This window comes from Pinus tabuliformis, chromosome 4_2, assembly GCF_031772625.1.
Source record: "Pinus tabuliformis cultivar Carrire ecotype Pingquan chromosome 4_2, CPIR1, whole genome shotgun sequence".
NCBI lineage: Eukaryota > Viridiplantae > Streptophyta > Pinopsida > Pinales > Pinaceae > Pinus > Pinus tabuliformis.
The window spans coordinates 484,523,067-484,542,543 of NC_142304.1; positions in this window are offsets into that span (position 1 = coordinate 484,523,067).

The following is a 19,477-nucleotide window of genomic DNA, read 5'->3' on the forward strand; positions in this document are numbered from 1 at the left end:
AGTACACTATCTTTCCTGAATAGTGAGCTGACACATAATCCAGGGATAATGAGGTTAACCTCCCCCCCCCACAATGTGATAGGCTGTCCCAGCCGTCAAATAAAGGAGCAGCACCCGATCTGCAACAGAGTCATAAAGGAACAACGTATGAAAATATGCCATGTTCAGAAAAACAACAAATTACCGAAATCGAGGCGTAAAGTTGGATCGCGTATTACGTAAGAGGCTACTATGATATGATGCGAGGCTGGGGGCATAGGACATCTGTCGTACTTGCCAAATCTTAAGTTGTCATTGTCACTTAATTTGTCATGATTGGTGGTAATAAATTTTCATGCGATATATAAGTCAGGAAATAATATATGATTAGTTCCTAGGATATAAGAAACAAAAGAGTATTAGTATCTTACCTATTGGTGTAACCAATGTGACTTCAATACCATTAACAGTGCTCTGCTGCCGACAGGTGTCCATAACCTTGGCAGAGTTGTTTATTTCACCCCTGGAACCATGATCCTTTATGTGTATATTAAGGAGTGTAATGTCAAAGTGTAGGCCATTATGCTGGCTTGGTAACCAGTTAGTCATAATGCCATTCACGAGGAAGGAGCGAAAAGTGGGCAGGCCGGCTCGTGATGAGACCTCCTGTTCCAAGGTTTGTTTATCTGAGATACCTTTTGGACCATATCCCTAGTGTGGTGGCCATAGTGGGAATGCCACTTCACTTCCATCCTCATGATCATGGTAGGCTAGCTCTTGATGAGACCCCCTTCCTTCATTTGACAACTTATAATTCATGTTTACTTTTTTCTTTTTCATAAAGTACTTTTCCTTATTTATACACAAAGGGTGGTTCAACACTCCTTAAGAGTAGGAATTGTGGAAGAAGTCTTATCATCTCAATAGGAAGATATAAACCCTTTGCTCTTATTCCTAAACAATAATCAAAGAGGATTAAAGGGATTGTCATGATAAAGATAACCAATCAAAGCAAAATTAGTAAGACAATGACAACAAAAGATGGTGAATAAGTGTGTCCTTCCTTTTGTCCTCTTACCAACACAGAACCTTATAAAGATAGCGATTTATGATTTGCAGATTTCGGTATGTTGTGATTTTGTGTTCATTGCATAAGTGCATAGCTGTATCTTAAAGACTTTGAGAGAACAGGAGCAAGAAGCATCCTCAATTTAAATCAGCAAAAGGAATAAGCTGTTTCAAAAGGAGAGAAAAGTATGCTAGTGGTGTTCCTTTTGGAAAGAGGAACAACAAAGGAGCATAGATATCAAAAGTGCAAATGTCGTTCCTTTCGAAAAAGGAACAGCAGAACACACCAATGTCGTTCCTTTGAAAAAGGAACAACAAAAATTAAAAAAAATGATATTCTCTTTGAAAAGGACAGCAAAACACTCGAAATGCCGTTCCTTTTGAAAAAGGAACAACAGCCATTAAAAATGTTGTTCCTTTGAAAAAGGAATAGCAAAAGACATAAAAATGTCGTTCCTTTGGAAAAGGAATAGCAGAAATCAAAAATATCTTGTTCCTTTGGAAAAGGGACAGCAAACACACAGCAGTGCTATTCCTTTTGAAAAAGGAACAGCAAAAATCGAAATGTTGTTCCTTTAGAAAAGGAACAGTAGGACAAGCAAATGTCGTTCCTTTTGAAAAAGGAATAGCAGAAAATCAAGAATGTTGTTCCTTTTGAAAAGGAACAACAGAAAATCAAGAATGCTGTTCCTTTTGAAAAGGAATAGCAGAAAATCAAGAATGTTGTTCCTTTTGAAAAGGAACAGCAGAAAATCAAGAATGTTGTTCCTTTAGGAAAGGAACAACAGTAACACACAAATGCCATCCTTTTGGAAAAGGAACAGCAAAAATCGAAATGCTGTTCTTTTTGAAAAAAAGGAACAGCAAAAATGACAGAAAAACATTAGTTCAAACATATGTACAAGAATGACTCAAATAAAAGAACTTATGTACAATTTGTAAAAAGAAATGAATTCCTTAATGAATTACAGGTGAGGAAGGCTTTTCTTCCTCTCCTAAAATCTCCATATCAGTGTCTCGGCGTAGCTGCTGGCAGAAGGATTCCCGAGTGAGTGGTTTGTGATAGAGATGAACTCGGTGGCCATTTACTTTGAAGGCATATCCACAACCGTTAATGGTGATTAGAGTAAGGGTTCCATTGTCATGTACCTTTTGGATTTTGTTTGGTCCCAACCAACGTGTCTGGAGTTTCGCAGGGAAGTCCTGAAACCGAGAGTCGTACAGTAGAGACCAGTCTCCCTCATGGAAGACTTTGTTTTTAATGAGTGCATCATGCCATTTAGCTCGCTGCTATTGAATCAATGCTGTATTTTGAAGTGCAGAGAGCCTAATTTGGTCCAACTCATTGATCTGCTGTAGTCGATTAATCTGTGCCTCGCTTAGATCTAAGCCAACTTCCTGTGCTATTCGTAATGTTTGGATTTTGAATTCTATGGGAAAAATGGGTTGTTTTCCAAACACTAATTGATAAGGTGAGTAACTAGTGGTGCTTCTCCATGTTGTTCTATAGGACCAGAGTGCTTCAGGTAGTCTGGCATCCCAATCACACCTATGTGACGCAATGGTTTTCGTTAGGATTGATTCTATTACCTTATTACTGCTTTCTACTTGTCCATTCGCCTATGGGTGGTATGGAGTAGTGATTTTATGCTGGACGTGATAATTGTTGAGTGTTGCAGCTAATCTATTCCCAGCAAATTGTGGTCCTCCATCTGTAATTATTTCCCTTGGAAGGCCATAACGTACAAATAGATGGAACAGGAACTGTATGACAGAGTCCTCTATGGCTCTTGACAATGCTTCTACTTCAACCCATTTGGTGACATATTATGTTGCCACCAAGATATATGTTTTCTGATTTGATGATGGGTTGATGGGTCCAACGAAATCAAGAGCCCATCGCTCAAATGGTTCAATGAATAACTGTGGTTTTAGAGGCATCTCGTCAGATTGACCAGGACGTCCTGCTCGTTGGCAGCTGTCACAGGCTTGGACAAATTTCTTTGCATCTCTGAAAATCGTGGGCCAATAATATCCTGTCTGCAGTACTTTATATCCAGTTCTACGCTCAGTGAAGTGTCCACCACATGGTCCATCATGACAGGCTTTTAGGATGTCAAAGATTTCATCTTCTCGAACACATCTCCTAATATGCATGTCTGCCCCTGTGTGAAACAAATAGCCCCCAATCCACGAGAATCGAGTACTCTTCTGAACAATCTGTTTGCGTTCATTAGGGGTTAGGTGTTTTGGTAGTTTACCTACTACGAGGTAATTGGAAACATCTGCATACCAGGGTGTTTGAACGACAACAACAAACAATTGTTCGTCTGGAAATTGATCTTCAACTGCTGCTGCATCGATTGGCTTTGGCATTCTTGAGAGAAAATCAGCTACAAGGTTTTCTTTGCCAGGCTGATCCTTGATTGTGATATCGAATTCTTGCAATAAAATCAACCATCTAGTTATTCTGGCATTTGTGACAAGCTTATTTGCTAAATATTTTATGGCAGAATGATCTGTATACAAGATAGCAGGATAGCCTGTAATATAATGTCTAAACTTATTGACAGCATGTATTACAGCTAGGAATTCTTTTTCAGTAACAGTGTAATTTAATTCAGCAGGGGATAAATTTTTGTTGATGTAATAGATAGCATATGGTTTTTTATCCTCTTCCTGCCCAAGGATTGCGCCAATGGCTGTATCTGAGGCATCAGATGATATCTGAAATGGCAAATCCCAGTTTGGTCCTCGAAGGACTGGGGCTGTGGATACGAGCTTCTTTAAATCCTTGAAAGCACGCTCACATTTTTCTGTCCAAAGAAAATCAACGTTACCAGTTAGTGCATATAAAGGTGCAGCAATGTGCGAATAATGTTCTATAAATCGTCTATAATAACTAGAAAATCCAAGAAAGCTGCGTACCTCTGTTTGAGTAGTAGGAGTGGGAATAAGCAAAAGTATTTGGATTTTGGTCGGGTCTACCTGAATGCCGGCTGCTGAAATATAGTGTCCTAGGATAAGTCCTTCAGTCATCATCATGTAACATTTTTCGTGGCTTAAGCAAAGCCTGGTAGCTATGCAGCGTTGTAGGACTTTTTCTAGGGTGTCTAGTGCTGGATCAAAATCATCTCCATATGGTGTAAATTCATCCATGTATACTTCAAGTCCATCATTTATTAAATCTGCAAAAATGCTAAGGATAGCCCTTTGGAATGTGGCAGGAGCATTACATAAGCCAAAAGGTAGAACTCGATAGGCAAGTGTTCCCCAAGGACAAGTAAAAGTAGTTTTGTCCTAGTCTTAAGGGGCAATCTGAATCTGATTGTATCCACTGAATCCATCCAGGAAAGAAAATAATTTCTTTCCTGCTAAAGTATCTAATACTTTGTCTATGAATGGGAGAGGAAAGTCGTCTTTTTGTGTTGCTTTATTTAGTTCCCTGTAATCCACACAGATTCTCCATTTCCCATTCTTTTTTGGTACCACCACAGACAGAGAGACCTATTTACTATCAGAAATAGGATAGATAAAATTGACATCTAAAAGTTTCTGAAGTTTAGCTTTTACCACATCTTTTAGATGAGGATTAAGTCTCCTTTGCAGTTGACGAATAGGTCTGGAATCTTTTTCTATATAAATGTGGTGTGTACATAACTGGGGATCAATTCCTTTCATATCAGGGTAATCCCATGCAAATGCTTCTTGATATTTTCTTAACAAATGGATGAGATTCGTTTCTTGTTTAGGTGTGAGGTTGGCATTAATATTTAATGTTTTTCCTGGTTCAATTTCCACAATTTTACTATTTGCACAGAAGTAACAGGTATTGTTTGATCATGCGTATCTTTCAGAGGATCTTCTTCTAATTCATTATCAAATGTTGCTTCTATCATGTGACACTGTGTGCAGGATCCCGATTCAGTTTGACTAATGAAGTTATTAATGGCATCATCTTCTGTTTGATCTTTAAAATCAAGTGCCTCTTGTATAGTTAATGGAGATCTAATGTTATCAGTAAGGTAAGATACAGGGTGCTTGTTAGTTTTAATTATTGTGACACTTGGCTGCGCTGGAGGATATAGAACTAAATTCTTGATATTTGGTCCTTTATTTATGGTCATATTTCCTTGCCGACAGCCAATGTAAGCATCGGCAGTGGCAAGCCAAGGTCTACCTAGGATTAGCGGGTGTCCATCAAGTCGGGTTTTTGGATTAATTATCAGGAAATCGGTTGGATATTCCCAGGAATCTACGGAGACCATGACATCATGTAGAGTACCCTCTGGTCTAACCACAGATCGGTCAGCCAATTCTAACAAAGTAGAAGTGGGTTCTATAGATGTAATGCCGAGCTTTTGGCAAGTAGTGGCTGTTAAAATATTAATTGCAGCTCCTAGGTCAACTAAGTCATTAGACAGGGTCTGACCATAAATTTGAATAGTTACAATTGGATTTCCTGGGTCTTCATATTTAATGGGTGTTTCTTTCCCTGATAGTAAATCAGATAAAGTACCGACTACTTGGACTCTTGGATTAGTTGTTATATTCCTCCTTGGTTTCTTTATGCACAATTCTTTGATAGTTTTTGTGTATATAGGAATGTCTTGAATGGCTTGGAGGAATTGGATTTTTATCTACAGATTTTGTAATTCTCCCAGAATGTCGAAGTCAGGATACTGTAAAGGTCGAGGTATGACTAATCGTTCTGGGAATGGAGGAGAGGATGTGGTTGCTTGATTATGAGTCTGCTCCTTATTCACATCCTCTTGTTGCAACTAATGTTCTCTTGGTAACTGATCTTCAATATGAATTGTTTTATCTTCCTCAGTTTCAATAATATATACAGATCGTAACTGAAGATCATTACACTCCCTTAGGTCGGGTCCTATTTTTGGTGATTCTATAATTTAGAGAGATTGGACCGATCTGTTATTTGGATTGGGGTTGGGTTGGGCTGGGAGTTGCGGTCTCAGATTAGACTGGGGATTTTGTTGTAAGGCTGGCAGAGTAGGTTGAGGGAGCAGGATAGTTCCTACTGGCTGGTGCATCGGTCTCTGCCAGTTTTTCTTCCAGGCTGAACTTTGTGAAGTAGGGGGAGTCCATTGTGGAGGATATGGGCTATTTTGCCAATATGGTGGAGTGTAAGGGAAATTCAGCCAACTAGATTGGCTTGCCTGATTCAGCCACGGGTTTGAAGAAGGAAATGACTATGGTGACCAGTTTGAAAATGGGGGTTGGGACAGACTTTGCCACATACTCTATTGTTGAGCATTATACTGTGGAGGCTGAAAAGAAGAAGTTGAGTCTGGAAACATACCAGATTGTCTCGGCTGCCACTGGTGGCACTGGTTGATCAAGTAAACTGATTCTGGTTCTTCTTCCGCTTCCTTATATACCGCTTTCAATCCAGGAAGTGAGGGGCAGCTCTCCGTAAGGTGATCTTTTGTACAGATGGCGCATGTTTGGACTGTATCCAGTGGACATTCCTTGTGACTATGCTTTTTCCTGCATCGGGGACAGAAGATCGCCAAATTCTGTTTTGCCTCCATCTGCTTCTGTTTAGCCTGCATAATCTCAAGTTGTGTAGTTAGTGTCCCCAGAATATCAGTTTTAAAATTTTCCAATAAATTTCCAATCTCTACACGTGTTACTCCTTCTTTTGATATTTTGTTATCTCTTACAAACCGATCATGTTCTGCCAGTTTTACTCTTGTGCTGCCTTTCGAACTCCTGATACATAAATCAATGATGTCAACAAAATTCTCTTGATAAATATCCCCTTTTCCCATGATGTTTAATGTTTCAATCCATTGTTCCTTCATACCCCTTATCAATGCAGTTTTTAACATATTATCAGGTAAAAGTAGTGATGCATAAGGAGATCTTCGTAGATTGTACTGAAAACGTTCCACATACTCCTCTAATGTTTCATTCGGTTTGGCTGTCATTTGGAATATTTCGTCCTTTAATTCTCTAGACCTACAATAATCCTGATATTTTTTTAAGAAAGATTCTTTCATTTGATCCCAATTGTTTATGACCCCACCACCTAGTCCCATAAACCATCTTAAAGCAGTCACTTTTAATGTAGAGGGGAATAATTTCAATTTCTGGGGATCGGTGGTGTAATCATATCCCCTGCACAACACATCAAATTCAAATAAAAATGCATCTAGATCTTCTGATGTGAGACCGTGAAATGTAGGGATATGTTGAAGAGGGATAGCTTTCATGGGCGCATTTGCTGTAGAATCCACTATAGGGTATTGTAATGTAGAGGTTTGAGTGTTTGGCTGGTTCTGAGCCATAGGATCGAATATATGCCAATAACCTTGTGGGATATCTAGGAGGGTATTCCTAGGTTGAGAGGGAATGGCTTTGACAGGGATAGTTTTAATAACACTTCCTTTATCTGGGATAATGAGAATACTTGATGTTTGAGGAGATTGGTTCCTTCAACAATGATTTTTGCAGTGCTCCCCTTATCTGGGCTATTTAATGGCTGATTTGTTCCAATAGGAGATCTTGGTTCCTTGGTTTCCCCTGTTTCTCCTTCTCCTTCACAAATCTAGCTGAAATTCCCTTCCTGCAATAGTTCTGGAGTAGAATTTTCAATTTCTTGAAAGTCCTGCTCTTCAGTTTAACTATGCACCTCAGCAAAGGCTACAGATGGTGATCCTGTGGCTTAAAGGGAACTAGTAGGCTGTTTAGAAATGATTTTCCTGGGGCTTACTGATGGCTGAGATTCTTTTTTCTTATAGATTTCGTCTATGAAGGTTGTTCAGCCAAGGGTCACTGGCCCCTTAGCTTTTTCAGGTTTGGGTGGAGGTTTGATATTCTTTTCTGGTTTTTTCTGCTTAGTCATGCACTCAAATGAACTACTAAATTCTATTCAAACAAAGAAACAACAAATCTGTTAGGAAAGCGGACAGTGGAGCAGGGCTTTTACATGCTCCGTATGCAGGTTCTTACCTTCCGTTTTTAAGATCCAACTCTTCCCTAGCAGGTTCGTACACTACTCTGAAAAATACAAATGGCTACACTCTTTCCCCGACAACGACGCCAAAATGTAGAGATATAAAAAGGGTCTCTTTCACCTCTAATTACCTCACATTAATATGTCAATCCGAGAGCATTTTGTTATTTCAAAGAGTGTCTCAGTCTGAGGCTACCACTTGTCAGAGTAATGCTAGTAGTACAACGTTCAAAAATACAAGAGTAAATGGATGCTTGTCTATAACTAAGTTACTTCAAAGGAATAAATCACACACTCAGAAAACTAGGCAACTTATCAGTCAAGGGTTCGGCAGCGATAACCCATCCCTTTGGAAATTGATGGAAAGGAAATTAGAGCATGGACCACGGGTCTGGGAGCTAGACAATAAATGCCGAGGCTCACTACAACCACAGATCGTCTCGCACACCAAAACAACAAATGCGAGTAAATGGAATGACAGATAGAAAAATGGAACATCAAATAAGAAATCGAACAACAAATCTGGAATGGAACAACAATTAAACAACTAAGTCTCATGAGCAGTAATCAAACTTAATCTACTAACTCAAATGCACTCATCGTAATCAAACAACAATCTTTCACTCTTGAGGAAAATCAAGAAGCACACAGTAATGGAACAACACTAATCACTAATAAGTTATGGAACAACGTTTGGAAATCATATACACACACAACACGCTTGAATAGTAATCTGATCTAGCATCAATCTTAATTTACAGGAATACGACTGCATTTCAAAATAGAACAGCATTACTTCTGAATCCAACAATCGTAAAGAACACAACTTTCGGATGAATTCTATAACATGAATGTACAGAACAAAAGCTCTGTAACAAAACAGTAACAATATTTGGTCAAGACTAATAACATTCAATCAACTCTAAAAGGATCAGTAATATAATGCAGAGTCAATACAACGGTTCTGTCTGTAAAAGTCGTAATGAATTAATCTTAACAGAGCATGTGATGTAAACTTATAAAGCATATCAGTTTACCAAATAACAACGATAAGCAAATCACGTAGAAATCAAATCGTAGTAATACAGAAGCAAGTGTCCTCTGGGGCTGGGCCCTTAGCCTCCATGGGTACATCGCTTTAGGTTAATCCAGATGCAGAGATAAAATAATCACCAAGTTTGTATTAACACATGAAACAAAAGTACAATGAACCAATTCTTATAGAGACTCGATGATAAATGTTTTGATCTTAACAGAAATTACATAAAAGCATAATTCCCCCAAAGCTAACAGTGTTGTCCCTTTATATAAGGGTGACGACGGAGATGTCTAAGTAATAAGATAGATAAAGTAGCGATCCCTCAGGATCAAAGATCCTGAGGGATTCGCCAAACCGTTAATCCTTAATCATCTCTTTTCTCCTCCGCTGAGCTGGTGTCTTCTCCTCCTTTTCCGGGCCGATTTGCTTGGATCTGCTTAGCCTTGTTTGCACTCGGTCCCCTGTCAAAGGGACAGCAGTTACCCTGTTTTTGTCTTTTTCTTTGGAACAACAACTCCTCGTTTTCACCCTTTCTTGCATAGGAGAATGACAATTATCAGCTGTTAAGTCTTGCATATTAGTCTCACATGTTTTGTTATAATTCTTTATTGTTTTCCAAGTTCATGATGCAAAAAGGTTCACAAGTTCTACTGAAAATCCACTGAAATGATCATCACAAGCATACTTTTTATTACTCCATAGTTTCCAAGTGATGGCACTTGTTTTCCAACTGTACTAGTAAGTTCCTTTTAGTAAGGACTCTTCTGACTTTCAAGATTGATTTTGTCCTATCTGCAATTTCAAAATCTGCTAACTCAACCTTGGTTTTTGAATTCAAAATTTTAATTAAGGTGCTAGCTTCCCCTTACCTTTGTCCCAAGTTGCTTCTAACTCCTTCCATTAACTCCTTTGATCTTTGTACTAATTCCTCCTATTCAAATACTATCTCAATTGAAGGCCATATTTTTGTGATGGCCTCATTTATCTTAGGACATATGCATCCTTTAGCCTGTGCTAGTGTTTGAGCCATCACCAAATCATTCTATAGCTTCTCAATCCTTTGGGTTAACCTGTGAGATTTCTGCAGCTCTACTATGTATGAATTATTTATCTTTATCTTCCAATCTTGAAAAGTTTTAACTTGGGATTTTAATTTTTCAATTTCTTGTGCTCTGATGGAAAGGTCTTCCATGGCTTTAACAAACTCATTTGAGGAATTTGTTATATGTTCTTTTGTTGTTGTCCATGTATATGCTCCTACTATGGCTACCACTGAAAGGCATTGTTGTTAGGGGAACTATGTCTAGTTGTGATTAATTCTCGTTTTCCCTGAGAAGTCTTTCCATCTCCACTTCCATATCCTTAATCTGGCTACTTTGCTCAATGATTATCTTGAACATGTTCTCTTTTTATTTCTCAAGCTCCCCAAATTCCTCAGCTTAGGGATCATCAGTGGAGGGAAGTTTGAGTTGTTTCATCAAAGTTTCTATGTCTGCATTTTTCCTCCTCACAATTTCTTTTTCTTATTTTACACCTTTGGGGCCATACCTTAGTTTAATTACTAGGTCCTCCAATTATTTGATCCAGATATTTTCAAGTTTGAATTGTGATTGTATGTTGCTGAGTGAGGCCTACAACTTGGAATTTGTCATGGCAGTGTTGGTCAAAGTATAGTACAACATTTCGCCAGTTTGTTTATGTAGCTATATCTGTTCAATGGATCTTCTCAGCACCAAAGGAAAAAAAATAATCTTGTAATTAGTTGGAGTCTTTGGAAATGTAACCTATGCTTGAAGGAATGCAATTTGCATTTTCCCCTTTTCTATATCAAAGCTTAAAAGAATCATGTGCTATGAATAGGTTGTTCACTTCCAGAATTGGGTGTATGTGGTGGCTTTAAACAACTCATTATTCTTCTTAAATTCTCTGTATTTTGCAAAAATATTTGGTTCATCCTCGTCCTGAACCAGCTCTGTTGTTTGAGCTATATTCGGGGGAACTTGGGAAGTTGAGGAAGCTAGGGATCCTGTGAATATATCTTCTCTTCTTGTAGGAACATGATGGCATGTTAGGACTATGGTGACCTGCTCGTCATCGTCTTGCAGAAAAGCAAATTTAGAATTAGTCTTCTGCTTCTTCTTGTATATCAGAAATTCCTTAACTTCAATCTTTGTCATTGAAGGGGAATCGTCCTCCCTTGGCCTCTTGTCTCTTTTTTCTTAAGGTACTGGAGTCTAGGAGGCAGTCGTGGATGTGACATGTTCTTCTAATTCCTATAGTGTATTCTCCTCCCACTAACATTGATTCATGAACTTCTCTATCTCTGGTCTAGGAGTGTTAGTGTAGGGAGTGGTTTCCTTCTCCACTCTCAATTTAGAAATGATGCCAAAAGGGTCATATGACCAGGTGAAAATCAACTTGAAGTTCATCTACTTGAGGAGAAAATCTACCTCCTTACCTGCTACTCTGGTGTTACAAATAAATGGTCCAATTTGTGCCTTGATTTTAAACTGATACTTCTTTTTTGCTGCATGAAAGTCAAGGTCATCAATATGAATCATTTGCCTTATGTATTCCAATGAGAAGATCATCATAGGACCAAATTTTGGTGGCCTGTATGGTGGAAATTCACAGCCACAAACTCTGATCTCAGTATAATTTTTTTACAAGTACCAATCTCTTGTCTTAGTCTACTCACTGATATCTCTGGTCTTATCCTATTCTCTATATTGTGGTTTAATAAACATGATACTCTATGTAAAAATTGATAAACATAATCAGAGAAGGTGTACTAAGTGGATTTTTTCCTCACCAAGGATGTCCAATGGATTACCCCAATCATCTAATTTATGCAAGGGGAATGAAACACTATCTGCCTGATGATAAAGAAACAAGGAAACCAACATTGAAGCATATTTAAAATTCCCTTCAGTAGAAAACTTGAGGAACTGATCATGAATTGATTCTCTAATGATCTCACTATAATTGAAAATAGGGGGTTTCTGTTATAGAAATTTTTGGGCACTGCAACCACAGGCATAAAATTTCCATAAACCAAGGGCTCCTAAGTCCCTAAAAATTTTGTTCTAACCCCTAAAGGAACAAGGTCAACTGATTACAGCTTCTCCCAGAAGTTCTCCATGAAAAACCACTCAGAACTGGTCAAAACAGGATCATTTCACCTGCTCCATAGGCAAAGTGCGTTGCATCTCACCTAAGTACACTCTGTGGGTGCATTCCATTTCAAAAAGCCCTTCTATGGGGTGCGATGGGCGAGAAGTGACAAATGGCAGTGTCATTCCGCGAGGTGGAGAGGCATGGAATCTTCCAGAAACTTCTCTTGTGACACTTGCCTCTCTGAATTCGACCAAGGATGAGTAAGAGATTATCAATCTCCAAGTGGAAGCAAGAAATATCAGAGGGAAGACACTAATCAGATCACAAGCTGACTCATGTCCCTTACAGATATCTATATATGGATCCCTCATCCCAGAGATCCGGAGGCTGGAATTTTGCATCTTGTAAGGAATTGTTGTTGGTTTCTTGAGGCAACATCATAATGTTGGGTGATCTAAGCTTTGTATGAGGTGAAGAAGGGCTTACTTTCTGAGACGATGATGCTGGGTCAGAACAATTGTTTGTAACTCCCTTAGCTCTTTCTTGATTATCAATAAAAGCTATTCAAGTTTTCCTCCATACTCTCGTGTCATTTACGTTTTATGCATTTGTATGGTCAATTTACATCTGATCCTAGATTGTTTATGATTATAGATCCATGTTCTTGTATAGTGTTGTGCTACTCTGATTCTGCAGGTACTCTGTGAAGCTGGGTGTACAAAAAAGCAAGTAGCAAAGGACTATTAGAAGAGAGAGGAATCGAACTAGGAGCCAAGCGCAAGCTAGAGGTTCGTCTCCCTTGTTCTTCTCTCATCTATATTTCATAAGGGAAAAACGAAAGTAGCTTTACTCTGTTTGTTTCTAAGGTAGCTACCACACCTTAGTGGGATAAGTAGTTCTGTATAGACACCTTTCCCCGTAACAAAATGGCGACTCCATTGGGGAGTGACTAGGTTGTTTTTTTATCTTCCTTGTTGTTTATTTTATAAACTTATAGACGGAGCCTGAAGTCGAGCCAGGCTTTCGAACTGCATTTTCTATGCAAATGCAAAGTAGATAAATGCCACTTCAGTCAATTTCTGGGTTTTGTTTATGAATTAAACAACTGATTTACAAACTCTCTAATTGCCCTCGTGGTAGCTCTTGTAACCTCCTTAGATCTACCCTTGTTGTTGATTTACTAATTACCATTTGCTCGGCCAAAACCCCTGAACTGAACTGCAAACTGTGACCCGGAACCCAAATAATGTCTCGTCCCTAGCCCAGCGCAGTCTCTGTTCTATGAATCTGAACTTCAGCGCACTTCTCGAGTGTAGTAGGTGCACTGCATTTCAAATTCACTGTGTTACAGGTGCACTGATCAGACTAGACATTGTTCCTGAATGTTGGTTTCTGTTCATTCTTTTCAGTTCTATTCATGAGTCTTGCTGCCTATAATTAGTATACCTCTGTTTGAAACCCCTTTCCTTACTGATATTCCGCCTCCATTGTGCAAAGAACTGTGAATGTTTTTATGTATTTGTTGAGTCATTTTCAGTTCTCCTTTGCAAAAAAGTAACGTAGTTGTACTGTCGTTTCTTGATTTGAAAGTGTCGCAAGTGTCGTTTTCAGTCATAGAAGAGAGTCTGATTGCTCTTGATGGTTGATTACCATGTTTCTATTGTATTTGATCTGAGTTTGTAGTTTTTCTAGTGTCAAAAACAAGTATTCATTTCCAAATCGCAAAGTGTTGTGATTGTCTTCATTTTTTATTTTGAAAGGAAACTTGTTAGCAATTGTCGCTTGAAAAGTAATTCAGATTTGCGCATTAGCTTTCTTTTTATCATTCACATGTTAAGAAAGCCGAAAAAAAATACATGCATGTGCATTTGCATTTATACTGTTTGATTGGTTTGATATAGGACAGTGCATATAGTGTGTGCTCTCTGCTCTTTGTTGAAAGAATTTTGTCTTTCTTTCCTTAGTAGCTATGATTTTCATTGCACAAAGAAGATAAAAGACTGTTTATCATCTTAGATTGCATTTTAGGAATTGTACATCTACATCACGCGGTGAACCTGAAAGGCAAATTTCTTAAGCAAGATCAGCTATAAAATAAATTTATTGAATCTAACAACCCTTTGGAACCTAACGCACAACATCTCGAAGTCTAGGCTAGAGACGTATTCTGGCGTCGTAAAGCCTGGTAACTGTTGTTTTCACTGTTGGTTGGGTGATTCCTCCACTTTGAGACGATAAGTGCCAGTACGGACTTCTGCTCCCATGTACCGTCGAGTATATTTTGGGAGACCACAATAGGCTTAATCCTTTATCCATAGCAAGCCATGTCTGCTGCGCTATCAATCGCAATGCACTAAACACAGCATTCGGGAAGATTGACTACCGTACCATAAAAAGTATTCTGCAGTTTTGTGATTGGTTTGGTAATCCCTCTACCTAGATTTCCAAAGCAGTCCCTTTCGTTCCTTTTCAGACTCCTTAACGGAAAAGGTCCATCTGAGCACTTGTCACTTTAGGCTCATTAAAAATCGAAGGTGACTAGAGTCATCTTTTGTTTTTTCTCGACTCTTAAAAATTGAAAATACAAGTTGTGTCAAAGCGTCTAAAATTTATTTTAAACAGAATAATCATCACCCTTTCCTACGTTGATCTTAGGTTGAGAAAATGGAATCCACCAACCAAGGAATCCCCCTTGGAGGAAATCCTAGTCCCTTCTCCTCTTGGGGAGATGTTGGTGCACCCCATATGGCCACATTGTTGCTTCCAGGATTGACAATCGGCTTGCCCGTATGGATCTTCTCAACCTCTGTTGTTCAGAACACCGCAATTCCAGAACAATCGAGTCAGAAACTAGACAAATCTAGAGTTACCCCCCAACCCTCTACTTCCTCCAATTCTTCCTCTCCTCCTTCCTCTTCGCTTGATGGGGCTAGTAAAGCCAAAAATCAAGTATCTGAGGAGAAGAAGGAAAAGAAGAAGAAAGAGAAGAAGAAGAAGGAGCCAAAAGCGAAAGGGGGCAACCAAGCATCGTCTAGCGAAAATCCACACACTGCACCGACCAGGCCTAAATCTCCATGTGTCATTTGCAAAGGAGACCACTATCATCGAGATTGTCCTTGCATCCCTCGGATCTTAAGGGACTGGTCTCCTCGTTTGCACAACCCGGTGTCGTCAACCTCTGATTATCATGTTGAAAACACACTGTCGACTAGTGAAAGTGAAGCCCCAGGACAAAAAGGAAAATATAGATTTCCTTGTAAACTGTGCGAAGGCGATCATGCCATCCACCGTTGTCCCTTCTTAGACGAGGCTAAAAGATTTTTGGACGATCGTCCGGTTTCACCGTTACGACTTCCTCCTGGATATAAAAAACTCTTGCCGAGTTCGTCGCTAGTTGAAAATCTGGCTGACCCGCCAAGGCGGTCGGCCGAAGCATCTATCATTGTAGACAAACCATCTGAAACCATACCAGACAAAAGTCAAAAGGTCGAGACGGCAGTTGACCCGGTCTTGCCTTCAGACGTTCCATCTTCAGATGATACAGTCACAGAAGAGAATAACGATGACACCGTCCAAATTCTTTTCGTAAGCACAGACTCCGATGAACATGGGGGAAATTTACCCATTCCTTTACCGCAGGAAGGAAGTTCGTCAGAGTCATACCCGGCCATCTATTCAGTCCCACCTCCAAGCAACCTAGTTGTTTCCTTCGACTGGAATCAACTAGGCAGACCCCGTTTACCAGCTCGTGTACCATTCTGAATCATTTCTCAAATATATAGAATGGTTATGGCCAGTACCATCATAGATGAAGGGGCTTCTGTGAGTATCCTTTCCTCGACTGCTTGGAAAGCACTTGGTTCGCTATTTCTTTTGCCTGAGATGAGAAATCTAACAGGCTTTAACAAAGGAACCAGTCGACCGCTAGGGATCCTTCCCAATGTGCCCATAACATTGAGAGGGAAAACTATTCACATGGACGTAATGGTAGTTCAAGGACCCCTGGATTATAATCTACTCCTTGGACGAGACTATATTTATTGCATGGGAGCCATTGTCTCATCACTCTTTAGAGTAATGTGTTTTCCGCACGAAGGAAGAGTGGTCAAGCTCGTAGACCAGCTTTCATTTCCAGGATCACACATAGCAAATAGTCATATACCATCCATGAATGGTATTTTCACACAAGTAATGTCTCATCAATCTCCAGTCCATCCACCTGATGAGCACGAGTGGTTCGGGGGACATGACTGAAACCCAGGGGGCATGCACCCTGGTCTGCTTCGGTAGGAAAACTTCAGGTATAGGGTAGGTTTCCGCGAGAGATATATGACTAGTCTGTACTCCCGTTTGTGATTGGAAAAGGGGGTTAGACTGGAATAAGATTCCCTCGTCAAAGTTATGTGATTGGATTGTCTCACGTTTGTCTATTTCGGTAGACATCGCCGAAGAAGTGTTTTGTTTGCGCTGTGAATAGAACAATATTTGTTAACCTAAAAGAGGTAGACCTTTCCTGATAAAACAAATGTTTTGTTGGAGATTTGAAAGGTGACCTTGAAACTCTGTTTTATACCTGGGGGCATGCAAACCTTTTGGCGCGCAAGCGAAGAGCGACTATTTTTTTTTTAAATTTGTAGGTCCTCTAACCCTTTAAACTCGTAGGATTGGTCGTTTCCTAACTTGCATAAAGAAAGGATGTGGGGCAAAACTCTAAAAATTGTCGTTTTCATATATGAGAAATTCTTATTATACGACTGGATTAATCGAGCAGTTTTAGCACATAGTTCAATCTCGTTAAAAAATAAACATAAATCATGAGCAAATGTTTCTCCCCGCGTTTAAGCTCATTAAAAAATGAACTATTTCCCAGTAAATAACCATTGTGAATGTAGTACTTCAGCCTTTAAAGCCTTGGTCGTGTTCTCATCATCACCTCCACTCTGTATTGGCCGATCATTCACCTCCATTTGATTGTTTACCCCTTTTGAGGAACAACTGTGAAGAGTGATCCCACTGGCCATCCTTGTAACACTTTTGTGATTGGAAAATTCCAAACCTTACCTGGAATCAGCTGCTACCCAATTTTATCACTCGTTCCTCAAAAGACGAGTCTCCTTTAAGCTCTTTTCAACTGACTCGTAAAATATGAAAAGAATTCCAAGCCATTGGCCCCTCCAGCTCGTTAAAGGGACCGGAAGTGCTATCCCTCCTTTAGATTTTAATCTTTTTGGACCTGAGGGATTATGACACAAAAAGATCGAGCGCTTGTTTTGTTCGGCTAGTTAAAAGTATCGAAAATTCACCCCTTCTGTATTGTTTTATACTTTTTCGGACTTAAGGGATTAGATGATGAAAAAGGAATTTTGGAGTTTCCTTTACGTCCCTTTTCAGACTCTATAAAATTGAAAAGGACCGAGTTATCTTTGTCATTAAACTCATTAAAACTTAATAGCGACAAACTTGTCCATAGCAGACAAGAACGAGTTTCACTATCGCTAGGCTCGTTAAAACATAGCGATGGGTTTGCCCGAAGGGAAAATTATAGAAAAAGCATATGTTATCCTCCTCAAGCTTGACAAAAATAAAGAGGTACTGGTCAGCAATGACTGGGGAAAAATTGGGAAGAAAACTTGAAGAAACTTTGTTGGTAGCAAGTCGCTCTTGAACATGACACTTTCAGTGCGCATCCAAGTCGGGTTGGGTTGTTTCATTCACCGGTCACATTGCCATGGTCCCATCACACCATCCACATTTGGGGTTAATGCTACCAATCCATCATGTCAGTGTCGCCGATATGTTCAAGAGAAGTCATTCAGAGAATTCACCTGTGTCTCACCCGCTACAATACATTTACACTCCATTCTTTCATGACCGCCACCCTGAACCTTATATCACCAGATCGTTTTCACCTCCATTAAAATCATTTGCTCCGTTCCATGTCATTGATGTGGGGTTCATTAAGGCCCTCCTATGACGGATCGCTTCTTGTCGACATAAGCTCATTATCCAAGAAGTCGATCTAGGAACACCCCGTTTAGTGCTTTGAAGCTTGCATGCCTCAATGGCAAGTTTCTCACTTCTGGCGACAGGTTTACATCAATGGCCTTCGACCAAAAGATTTTGTGTGGTGTTCGACACCAAGTCCTTTATTCACACCACGTGAATTGTACTGCAGTACCTTGAGGGTCATTATCATTTCGGTGATTCCTCTCGCGCCTGTTAACAGCTTACATCATTGGCTGGTAATCAGGCGATGTCTTTCCATGTTCGACTCTAGAAAATCTCTCACATGGATAGACTTGTACTTCGAGTGAATATTGAACGAGATTGAAGACCCCGTATCTAGTTTCATCCATCCGGGCTGCGATATATATTCAGGGAAATAAAGACATCAAATGTACATCGTTGCTGCACAGATAATCATCCAATCAAAGGGATGATGGCTCTACTAGAATCATCAGTCTACACTCAGACGATTGTCTGTCCTATGTACATGAAAATGAATTTATAAAGCTGAGCATGGGAATGCACGCCTCAGCTAGATCATGAAAAAATTATGAAGATAATGTATTGTATTGTATCTTATTACAGGTCTCCTCCCAGCTTGAAAGAAATTCGGATCCTCATAATAAAGCATTTCACCCGACATCAAAAATATTAACGACCTCATGCTTTAGGGGGCAACTGTTATAGAAATTTTTGGGCACTGCAACCCCAAGCATAAAATGTCTATAAACGAAGGGCTCCTAAGTCCCTAAAAGTTTTGTTCTAACCCCTAAAGGAACAAGGTCAACTGATTACAGCTTCTCCCAGAAGTTCTCCATGAAAAACCACTCATAACTGGTCAAAACAGGATCATTTCACCTGCTCCATAGGCAAAGTGCGTTGCATCTCACCTAAGTACACTCTGTGGGTGTGTTGCATTTCAAAAATCCCTTCTATGCGGTGCATGGGCGAGAAGTGACAAATGGCAGTGTCATTTCGCGAGGTGGAGAGGCATGGAATCTTCCAGAAACTTCTCCTGTGACACTTGCCTCTCTGAATTCGACCAAGGATGAGTAAGAGATCATCAATCTCCAAGTGGATGAAAGAACTATCAGAGGGAAGACACCAATCAGATTACAAGCTGACTCATCTCCCTTACAGATATCTATATATGGATCCCTCATCCCAGAGATCTGGAGGCTGGAATTTTGCATCTTGTAAGGAATTGCTGTTGGTTTCTTGAGGCAACATCATAGTGTTGGGTGATCTAAGCTTTGTATGAGGTGAAGAAGGGCTTACTTGCTGAG